Genomic DNA, 12,170 nt, shown 5'->3' on the forward strand with positions numbered 1-12,170 from the left:
GGCTTATAGTGATGTGCATTACAGAGAGGGCCCAGAGATACCTCTTCGACAATCGGAGTGACAAATCCTAATCTCGATCTATGCCAACACAACAAGTACCATTGGAGACACATGTAGAGCACCTTTATAATCACCCAGTTACCTTGTGACGCTTGGTAGCACACAAAGTGTTCCTCCAGTAATCGGGAGTTGCATAATCTCATAGTCATAGGAACATGTATAAGTCTTGAAGAAAGCAATAGTGGTAAACTAAAATGATCAAGTGCTAAGCTAACAGAATGGGTCAAGTCAATCACATCATTCTCCTAATGATGTGATCCCATTTATCAAATGACAACTCATGTCCATTGTTAGGAAACATAACCATCTTTGATCAACGAGCTAGTCAAGTGGAGGCATACTAGTGACACTCTGATTGTTTATGTATTCACACATGTATTATGTTTCTGGTTAATACAATTCTAGCATGAATAATAAACATTTATCAAGAAATAAGGAAATAAATAATAACTTTATTATTGCCTCTAGAGCATATTTCCTTCAGTCTCCCACTTGCACTAGAGTCAATAATCTAGAATACACAATAATGATTCTAACACCAATGGAGCCTTGGTGCTGATAATGTTTTGCTCGTGAGAGAGGCTTAGTCAATGGGTCTGCAACATTCAGATCCATATGTATCTTGCAAATATCTATGTCTCCCACCTGGACTTGATCGCGGATGGAATTGAAGCGTCTCTTGATGTGTTTGCTTCTCTTGTGAAATCTGGATTCCTTTGCCAAGGAAATTGCACCAGTATTGTCCCAAAAGGTTTTCATTGGACCCGATGCACTAGGTATGACACCTACATCGGATATGAACTCCTTCATCCAGACTCCTTCATTTGCTGCTTCCGAAGCAGCTATGTACTCCGCTTCACACGTAGATCCTGCCACGACGCTTTGTTTAGAACTGCTCCAACTAACAGCTCCACCGTTCAATATAAACATGTATCCGGTTTGCGATCTAGAATCGTCCGGATCAGTGTCAAAGCTTGCATCGACGTAATCATTTACGACGAGCTCTTTGTCACCTCCATAAATGAGAAACATATCCTTAGTCCTTTTCAGGTATTTCAGGATGTTCTTGACCGCTGTCCAGTGATCCACTCCAGGATTACTTTGGTACCTCCCTGCTAAACTAATAGCAAGGCACACATCATGTATGGTACACAGCATTGCATACATGGTAGATCCTATGGCTGAAGCATAGGGAACACTTATCATTTTCTCTCTATCTTCTGCAGTGGTCGAGCATTGAGTCTTACTCAACTTCACACCTTGTAACACACGCAAGAACCCTTTCTTAGCTTGATCCATTTTGAACTTCTTCAAAACGTTATCAAGGTATGTGCTTTGTGAAAGTCCAATTAAGCGTCTTGATCTATCTCTATAGATCTTGATGCCTAATATATAAGCAGTTTCACCAAGGTCTTTCATTGAAAAACTCTTATTCAAGTATCCCTTGATGCTATCCGGAAATTCTATATCATTTCCAATCAACAATATGTCATCCACATATAATATTAGAAATACTACAGAGCACCCACTCACTTTCTTGAAAATACATGCTTCTCCAAAAGTCTGTATAAAACCATATGTTTTGATGACATTATCAAAATGTTTATTCCAACTCCGAGAGGCTTGCACCAGTCCATAAATGGATCGCTGGAGCTTGCACCCTTTGTTAGCACCCTTTGGATCGATAAAACCTTCAGGTTGCATCATATACAACTCTTCTTCCAGAAATCCATTTAGGAATGCAGTCTTTACATCCATTTGCCAAATTTCATAATCATAAAATGCGGCAATTGCTAACATGATTCGGGCGGACTTAAGCATCGCTACGGGTGAGAAGGTCTCATCGTAGTCAACTCCTTGAACTTGTCAAAAATCTTTCACAACAAGTCAAGCTTTGTAGACAGTAATGTTACCGTCAGCGTCAGTCTTCTTCTTGAAGATCCATTTATTCTCGATGGCTTGCCGATCATCGGGCAAGTCAACCGAAGTCCACACTTTGTTCTCATACATGGATCCCATCTCAGATTTCACGGCCTCAAGCCATTTTGCGGAATCTGGGCTCATCATCGCTTCCTCATAGTTCATAGGTTCTTCATGGTCAAGTAACATGACCTCCAGAACAGGATTACCGTACCACTCTGGTGCGGATCTTACTCTAGTTGACCTACGAGGTTCGGTAGTAACTTGATCTGAAGTTTCATGATCATCATCATTGGCTTCCTCACTAATTGGTGTAGGTGTCATGGGAATCGGTTTCTGTGATGTACTAGTTTCCAATAAGGGTGCAGGTACAGTTACCTCATCAAGTTCTACTTTCCTCCCACTCACTTCTTTCGAGAGAAACTCCCTCTCTACAAAGGATCCACTCTTAGCAACAAATGTCTTGCCTTCGGATCTATGATAGAAGGTGTACCCAACAGTCTCCTTTGGGTATCCTATGAAGACACATTTCTCCGATTTGGGTTCGAGCTTATCAGGTTGAAGCTTTTTCACATAAGCATCGCAGCCCCAAACTTTAAGAAACGACAACTTTAGTTCATAAGGCGTCGTCTCAACGGATTTAGATGGTGCCCTATTTAACGTGAATGTAGCTATCTCTAAAGAATAACCCCAAAACAATAGCGATAAATCAGTAAGAGACATCATAGATCGCACCATATCTAGTAAAGTACGATCACGACGTTCGGACACACCATTACGCTGTATTGTTCTGGGTGGCGTGAGTTGTGAAACTATTCCGCATTGTTTTAAATGAAGACCAAACTCGTAACTCAAATATTCTCCTCCACAATCAGATCGTAGAAACTTTATTTTCTTGTTACGATGATTCTCCACTTCACTCTGAAATTCTTTGAACTTTTCAAATGTTTCAGACTTATGTTTCATTAAGTAGATATACCCATATCTGCTCAAATCATCTGTGAAGGTGAGAAAATAACGATACCCGCCACGAGCCTCAATATTCATTGGACCACATACATGAGTATGTATGATTTCTAACAAATCTGTTGCTCGCTCCATAGTTCCGGAGAACGGTGTTTTTAGTCATCTTGGCCATGAGGCATGGTTCGCAAGTACCAAGTGATTCATAATCAAGTGATTCCAAAAGTCCATCGGAATGGAGTGTCTTCATGCGCTTTACACCAATATGACCTAAATGGTAGTGGCACAAATAAGTTGCACTATCATTATCAACTCTGCATCTTTTGGCTTCAACATTATGAATATGTGTATCACTACTATCAGATTCTTTAAAAATAGACCACTCTTCAAGGGTGCATGACCATAAAAGATATTACTCATATAAATAGAACAATCATTATTCTCTGATTTAAATGAATAACCGTCTCGCATCAAACAAGATCCAGGTATAATGTTCATGCTCAACGCTCGCACCAAATAAAAATTATTCAGGTCTAAAACTAATCCCGAAGGTAGATGTAGAGGTAGCGTGCCGACGGCGATCACATCAACTTTGGAACCATTTCCCACGCGTATCGTCACCTCGTCCTTAGCCAATCTTCGCTTAATCTGTAGTCCCTATTTCGAGTTGCAAATATTAGCAACAGAACCAGTATCAAATACCCACGTGTTACTGCGAGCTTTAGTAAGGTACACATAAATAACATGTATATCACATATACCTTTGTTCACCTTGCCATCCTTCTTATCCGCCAAATACTTGTGGCAGTTCCGCTTCCAGTGACTGGTCCCTTTGCAGTAGAAGCACTCAGTCTCAGGCTTAGGTCCAGACTTGGGTTTCTTCTCTTGACCAGCAACTTTTTTGCCGTTCTTCTTGAAGTTTCCTTTCTTCTTCGCTGCACCCTTTTTCTTGAAATTGGTGGTCTTGTTAACCATCAACACTTGATGCTCCTTCTTGATTTCTACCTCCGCAACTTTTAGCATTGCGAAGAGCTCGGGAATCGTCTTATCCATCCCTTGCATATTATAGTTCATCACGAAACTCTTGTAGCCTGGTGGCAGTGATTGAAGAACTTTGTCAATGACACTATCAATAGGAAGATTAACTCCCAGTTGAGTCAAGTGGTTATGGTACCCAGACATTCTGAGTATATGTTCACTGACAGAACTATTCTCATCCATCTTGCAGCTATAGAACGTATTGGAGACTTCATATCTCTCAATCCGGGCATTTGCTTGAAATATTAACTTCAACTCCTGGAACATCTCATATGCTTCATGACATTCAAAACATCGTTGAAGTCCCGGTTCTAAGCCGTAAAGCATGGCACACTGAACTATCGAGTAGTCATCAGCTTTGTTCTGCCAGACGTTCATAACATCTGGCGTTGCTCCTGCAGCAGGTTTGGCACCTAGCGGTGCTTCCAGGACGTAATTATTCTGTGCAGTCCATGTAATTTCTACCATCATCTTTCAACTTTGCTTTCTCAAGGAACACATTAAAATTTAACGAAACAACAACACGGGCCATCTATCTATAACAACATAGACAAGCAAAATACTACCAGGTAATAAGTTCATGATAAATTAAAGTTCAATTAATCATATTTAAGAACTCCCACTTAGATAGACATCCCTCTAATCATCTAACTGATCACGTGATCCATATCAACTAAACCATGACCGATCATCACGTGAAATGGAGTAGTTTTCAATGGTGAACATCACTATGTTGATCATATCTACTATATGATTCATGCTCGACCTTTCGGTCTTAGTGTTCCGAGGCCATATCTGCATATTCTAGGCTCGTCAAGTTTAACCCGTGTATTTCTGCGTGTGCAAAACTAGCTTGCACCCGTTGTATGTGAACGTAGAGCTTATTGTTGGGAACATAGTAATTTCAAAAAAAATCCTACGCACACACAAGATCATGGTGATGCATAGCAACGAGAGGGGAGAGTGTTGTCTATGTACCCTCGTAGACTGAAAGCGGAAGCGTTAGCACAACGCGGTTGATATAGTCGTACGTCTTCACGGCCCGACCGATCAAGCACCGAAACTACGACACCTCCGAGTTCTAGCACACGTTTAGCTCGATGACGATCCCCGGACTCTGATCCAGCAGAATGTCGGGGAAGAGTTCCATCAGCATGACGGCGTGGTGACGATCTTGATGTTCTACCATCGCAGGGCTTCGCCTAAGCACCGCTACAATATTATCGAGGATTATGGTGGAGGGGGGCACCGCACACGGCTAAGAGATCAATGATCAATTGTTGTGTCTATGGGGTGCCCCCTGCCCCCGTATATAAAGGAGCAAGGGGGGAGGCGGCCGGCCTAGGAGGAGGGCGCGCCAAGGGGGTAGTCCTACTCCCACCAGGAGTAGGACTCCTCCTTCCCTTGTTGGAGTAGGAGAGAAGGAAAGAGGGGGAGAGGAACAAGGAAAAGTGGGCTGCACCCCTTGTCCAATTCGGACCAGAGGGGGGGCGCGCACCTCCTTCCTTTTGGCCTCTCTCCTCTATTCCCGTATGGCCGAATAAGGCCGATATACTCCCCGACGAATTCCCGTAACTCTCCAGTACTCCGAAAAATACCCGAATCACTCGGAACCTTTCCGATGTCCGAATATAGTCGCCCAATATATCGATCTTTACGTCTCGACAATTTTGAGACTCCTCGTCATGTCCCCGATCTCATTTGGGACTCCGAACTCCTTCGGTACATCAAAACTCATAAACTCATAATATAACTGGCATCGAAACCTTAAGCGTGCGGACCCTATGAGTTCGAGAACAATGTAGACATGACAGAGACACATCTCCGGTCAATAACCAATAGCGGAACCTGGATGCTCATATTGTCTCCCAAATATTCTACGAAGCTCTTTATCGGTCAGACTGCATAACAACATACGTTGTTCCCTTTGTCATCGGTATGTTACTTGCCCGAGATTTGATCATCCGTATCTCAATACCTAGTTCAATCTCATTACCGGCAAGTCTCTTTACTCATTTCGTAATACATCATCCCGCAACTAACTCATTAGTTGCAATGCTTGCAAGGATTAAGTGATGTGCATTATCGAGAGGGCCCAGAGATACCTCTCCGACAGTCGAAGTGACAAATCCTAATCTCAAAATACGCCAACCCAACAAGTACTTTCGGAGACACCTGTAGAGCACCTTTATAATCATCCAGTTATGTTGTGACATTTGGTAGCACAAAGTGTTCCTCCGGTAAATGGGAGTTGCATAATCCCATAGTCATAGGAACATGTATAAGTCATGAAGAAAGCAATAGCAACAAACTAAATCATCAAGTGCTATGCTAACGGAATGGGTCAAGTCAATCACATCATTCTCCTAATGATGTGATCCCGTTAATCAAATGACAACTCATGTCTATGGTTAGGAAACATAACCATCTTTGATGAACGAGCTAGTCAAGTAGAGGCATACTAGTGACACTATGTTTGTCTATCTATTCACACATGTATTATGTTTCCGGTTAATACAATTCTAGCATGAATAATAAACATTTATCATGATATAAGGAAATAAATAATAACTTTATTATTGCTTCTAGGGCATATTTCCTTCAGTCTCCCACTTGCACTAGAGTCAATAATCTAGTTCACATCGCCATGTGATTTAATACCAATAGTTCACATCACCATGTGATTAACACCCATAGTTCACATCAACATGTGACCAACACCCAAAGGGTTTACTAGAGTCAATAATCTAGTTCACATCGCTATGTGATTAACACCCAAAGAGTACTAAGGTGTGATCATGTTTTGCTTGTGAGAGAAGTTTAGTCAACGGGTCTGCCACATTCACATCCGTACGTATTTTGCAAATTTCTTTGTCAACAATGCTCTGCACGGAGCTACTCTAGCTAGTTTCTCCCACTTTCAATATGTATCCAGATTGAGACTTAGAGTCATCTGGATCAGTGTCAAAACTCGTATCGACGTAACCCTTTACGACGAACCTTTTGTCACTTGCATAATCGAGAAACATATCCTTATTCCACTAAGGATAATTATGACCAATGTCCAGTGATCTACTCCAAGATCACTATTGTACTCCCTTGCCAAACTCAGGGCAGGGTATACAGTAGGTCTGGTACACAACATGGCATACTTTATAGAACCTATGGCTAAGGCATAGGGAATGACTTTCATTCTCTCTCTATCTTCTGCCATGGTCGGGTTTTGAGTCTTACTCAACTTCACACCTTGTAACACAGGCAAGAACTCCTTCTTTCACTATTCCATTTTGAACTACTTCAAAATCTTGTCAAGGTATGTACTCATTGAAAAACTTATCAAGCATCTTGATCTATCTCTATAGATCTTGATGCTCAATATGTAAGCAGCTTCACTGAGGTCTTTCTTTGAAAAACTCCTTTCAAACATTCTTTTATGCTTTGTAGAATAATTCTACATTATCTCCGATCAACAATATGTCATTCACATATACTTATCAAAAATGCTGTAGTGCTCCCACTCACTTTCTTGTAAATACAGGCTTCACCGCAAGTCTGTATAAAACTATATGTTTTGATCAACTTATCAAAGCGTATATTCCAACTCTGAGATGCTTGCACCAATCCATAGATGGATCGCTGGAGCTTGCATATTTTGTTAGCACCTTTAGGATTGACAAAACCTTTTGGTTGCATCATATACAACTCTTCTTTAAGAAATCCATTAAGGAATGTAGTTTTGACATCCATTTGCCAGATTTCATAAAATGTGGCAATTTGCTAACATGATTCGGACAGACTTAAGCATCGCTACGAGTGAGAAAATCTCATCGTAGTCAACACCTTGAACTTTGTCAAAAACCTTTTTCCGACAAGTCTAGCTTTGTAGATAGTAACACTACTATCAGCGTCTGTCTTCCTCTTGAAGATCCATTTATTTTCTATGGCTTGCCGATCACCAGGCAAGTCAACCAAAGTCCACACTTTGTTCTCATACATGGATCCCATCTCAGATTTCATGGCCTCAAGCCATTTTGCAGAATCTGGGCTCATCATCGCTTCCTCATAGTTCGTAGGTTCGTCATGGTCAAGTAACATGACCTCCGGAACTGAATTACCGTACCACTCTGGTGCGAATTTCATTCTGGTTGACCTACGAGGTTCGGTAGTAATTTGATCTAAAGTTACATGATCATCATCATTAGCTTCCTCACTAATTGGTGTAGGAGTCACAGGAACAGATTTCTGTGATGAACTAGTTTCCAATAAGGGAGCAGGTACAGTTACCTCATCAAGTTCTACTTTCCTCCCACTCACTTCTTTCGAGAGAAACTCCTTCTCTAGAAAGGATCCATTCTTAGCAACGAATATCTTGCCTTCGGATCTGTGCTAGAAGGTGTACCCAATAGTAACTTTTGGGTATCCTATGAAGACGCGCTTTTCCGATTTGGGTTTGAGTTGATCAGGATGAAACTTTTCACATAAGCATCGCAACCCCAAACTTTAAGAAATGACAGCTTAGGTTTCTTGCAAAACCACAGTTCATACGGTGTCATCTCAACGGATTTAGATGGTGCCCTTTTTAACGTGAATGCAGTTGTCTCTAATGCACAACCCCACAATTGTAGTGGTAAATCGGTAAGAAACATCATTGATTGCACTATATCCAATAAAGTACGGTTATGACGTTCGGACACACCATTACACTGTGGTGTTCTAGGTGGCTTGAGTAGTGAAACTATTTCACATTGTTTTAACTGAAGGCCAAACTCGTAACTCAAATATTTTACTTCTGCGATCATATCGTAGAAACTTTTATTTTTGTTACGATGATTCTCCACTTCACTCTGAAATTCTTTGAAATTTCAAATGTTTCAGACTTGTGTTTCATCAAGTAGATATACTCATATATGCTCAAATCATCTGTGAAGATCTAAAAATAATGATACCTGCCGCGAGCCTCAATATTCATCGGACTGCATACATCAGTATGTATGATTTCCAACAAGTATGTTGCTCGCTCCATTGTTCCGGAGAATGAAGTCTTAGTCATCTTGCCCATGAGGAATGGTTCGCAAGCATCAACGGATTCATAATCAAGTGATTCCAAAAGCCCATCAGCATGGATTTTTGTCATGCGCTTTACACCAATATGACCTAAACGGCAGTGCCAAAAATAAGTTGCACTATCCTTATTAACTTTGCGTCTTTTGGCTTCAATAATATGAGAATGTGTATCACCACGATCGGGATCCAACCAACCATTTTCATTGGGTGTATGACCATAGAAGGTTTTATTCATGTAAACAGAACAACAATTTATTCTATTACTTAAATGAATAACCGTATTGCAATAAACATGATCAAATCATATTCATGCTCAACGCAAACACCAAATAACACTTATTTAGGTTCAACACTAATCCCGAAAGTATAGGGAGTGTGCGATGATGATCATATCAATCTTGGAACCACTTCCAACACACATCGTCACTTCACCCTTAACTAGTCTCTGTTCATTCTGCAACTCCCATTTCGAGTTACTACTCTTAGCAACTGAACCAGTGTCAAATACCGAGGGGTTGCTACAAACACTAGTAAAATACACATCAATAATCTGTATATCAAATATACCTTTGTTCACTTTGCCATCCTTCTTATCTGCCAAATACTTGGGGCAGCTCCGCTTCCAGTGACCAGTCCCTTTGCAGTAGAAGCACTTAGTATCAGGCTTAGGACTAGACTTGGGCTTCTTCACTTGAGCAACAACTTGCTTGCCATTCTTCTTAAAGTTCCCTTTCTTTCCCTTTGCCCTTTTCTTGAAACTAGTGGTCTCATCAACACTTGATGCTCTTTCTTGATTTCTACCTTCATCGATTTCATCATCATGAAAAGCTCGGGAATCATTTTCATCATCCCTTGCATATTATAGTTCATCACGAAGTTCTACTAACTTGGTGATGGTGACTAGAGAATTTTCTCAATCACTATTTTATCTGGAAGATTAACTCCCACTTGATTCAAGCGATTGTAGTACCCAAACAATCTGAACACATGCTTACTGCTTGAGCTATTCTCCTCCATCTTTTAGCTATAGAACTTGTTGGAGACTTCATATCTCTCAACTCGGGTATTTGCTTGAAATATTAACTTCAAATCCTGGAATATCCATATGATCCATGATGTTCAAAACGTCTTTGAAGTCCCGATTCTAAGCTGTTAAGCATAGTGCACTAAACTATCAAGTAGTCATCATCTTGAGCTAGCCAAACGTTCATGACGTCTGCATCTGCTCTGCAATAGGTCTGTCACCTAGCGGTGCATCAAGGACATAATTCTTCTGTGCAACAATGAGGATAAACCTCATATCACGGATCCAATCCGCATCATTGCTACTAACATCTTTCAACTTAGTTTTCTCTAGGAACATATCAAAAATAAAACAGGGGAGCTAAACGCGAGCTATTGATCTACAACATAGATATGCTAATACTACCAGGACTAAGCTCATGATAAATTTAAGTTCAATTAATCATATTACTTAAGAACTCCCACTTAGATAGATATCCCTCTAATCATCTAAGTGATCACGAGATCCGAATCAACTAAACCATAACCGATCATCATGTGAAATGGAATAGCTTTCAATGGTGAACATCACTATGTTGGTCATATCTACTATATGATTCACACTCGACCTTTCGGTCTCAGTGTTACGAGGCCATATCTGCATATGCTAGGCTCGTCAAGTTTAACCTGAGTATTCTGCGTGTGCAAAAACTGGCTCGCACCCGTTGTAGATGGACGTAGAGCTTATCACACCCGATCATCACGTGGTGTCTGGGCACGACGAACTTTGGCAACGGTCCATACTCAGGGAGAACACTTTTATCTTGAAATTTAGTGAGAGATCATCTTATAATGCTATCGTCAATCAAAGCAAGATAAGATGCATAAAAGATAAACATCACATGCAATCAATATAAGTGATATGATATGGCCATCATCATCTTGTGCTTGTGATCTCCATCTCCGAAGCACCTTCATGATCACCATCATCACCGGCGCGACACCTTGATCTCCATCGTAGCATCGTTGTTGTCTTGCTAATCTTATGCTTCCATGACTATCGCTACCGCTTACAGATAAAGTAAAGCATTACATGGCGATTGCATTGCATACAATAAAGCGACAACCATATGGCTCCAGCCAGTTGCCGATAACTTGGTTACAAAACATGATCATCTCATACAATAAAATTTAGCATCATGTCTTGACCATACCACATCACAACATGCCCTGCAAAAACAAGTTAGACGTCCTCTACTTTGTTGTTGCAAGTTTTACGTGGCTGCTATGGGCTTAGCAAGAACTGTTCCTACCTACGCATCAAAACCACAATGATAGTTTGTCAAGTTGATGTTGTTTTAACCTTCGCAAGGACCGGGCGTAGCCCCACTTGGTTCAACTAAAGTTGGAGAAACTGACACCCGCCAGCAACCTGTGTGTAAAGCATGTCGGTAGAACCAGTCTCGCGTATGCGTACGCGTAATGTCGGTCCGGGCCGCTTCATCCAACAATACCGCCGAACCAATATATGACATGCTGGTAAGCAGTATGACTTATATCGCCCACAACTCACTTGTGTTCTACTCGTGCATATAACATCAACGCATAAAACCTGGCTCTGATACAACTATTGGGGAACGTAGTAATTTCAAAAAAAATCCTACGCACACGCAAGATCATGGTGATACATAGCAACGAGAGGGGAGAGTGTTGTCTACCTACCCTCGTAGACTGAAAGCGGAAGCGTTAGCACAACGTGGTTGATGTAGTCGTACGTCTTCACGGCCCGACCGATCAAGCACCGAAACTACGGCACCTCAGAGTTCTAGCACTCGTTCAGCTCGATGACGATCCCCGGACTCCGATCCAGCAGAATGTCGGGGAAGAGTTCCGTCAGCACGACGACATGGTGACGATCTTTATGTTCTACCGTCGCAGGGCTTCGCCTAAGCACCGCTACAATATTATTAAAGATTATGGTGGAGTGGGGCACCGCACCCGGCTAAGAGATCAATGATCAATTGTTGTGTCTATGGGGTGCCCCCTGCCCCCGTATATAAAGGAGCAAGGGGGGAGGCGGCCGGCCTAGGAGGAGGGTGCTCCAAGGGGGGAGTCCTACTCCC

Source organism: Triticum dicoccoides, chromosome 6A (genome assembly GCF_002162155.2).
Source record: "Triticum dicoccoides isolate Atlit2015 ecotype Zavitan chromosome 6A, WEW_v2.0, whole genome shotgun sequence".
NCBI lineage: Eukaryota > Viridiplantae > Streptophyta > Magnoliopsida > Poales > Poaceae > Triticum > Triticum dicoccoides.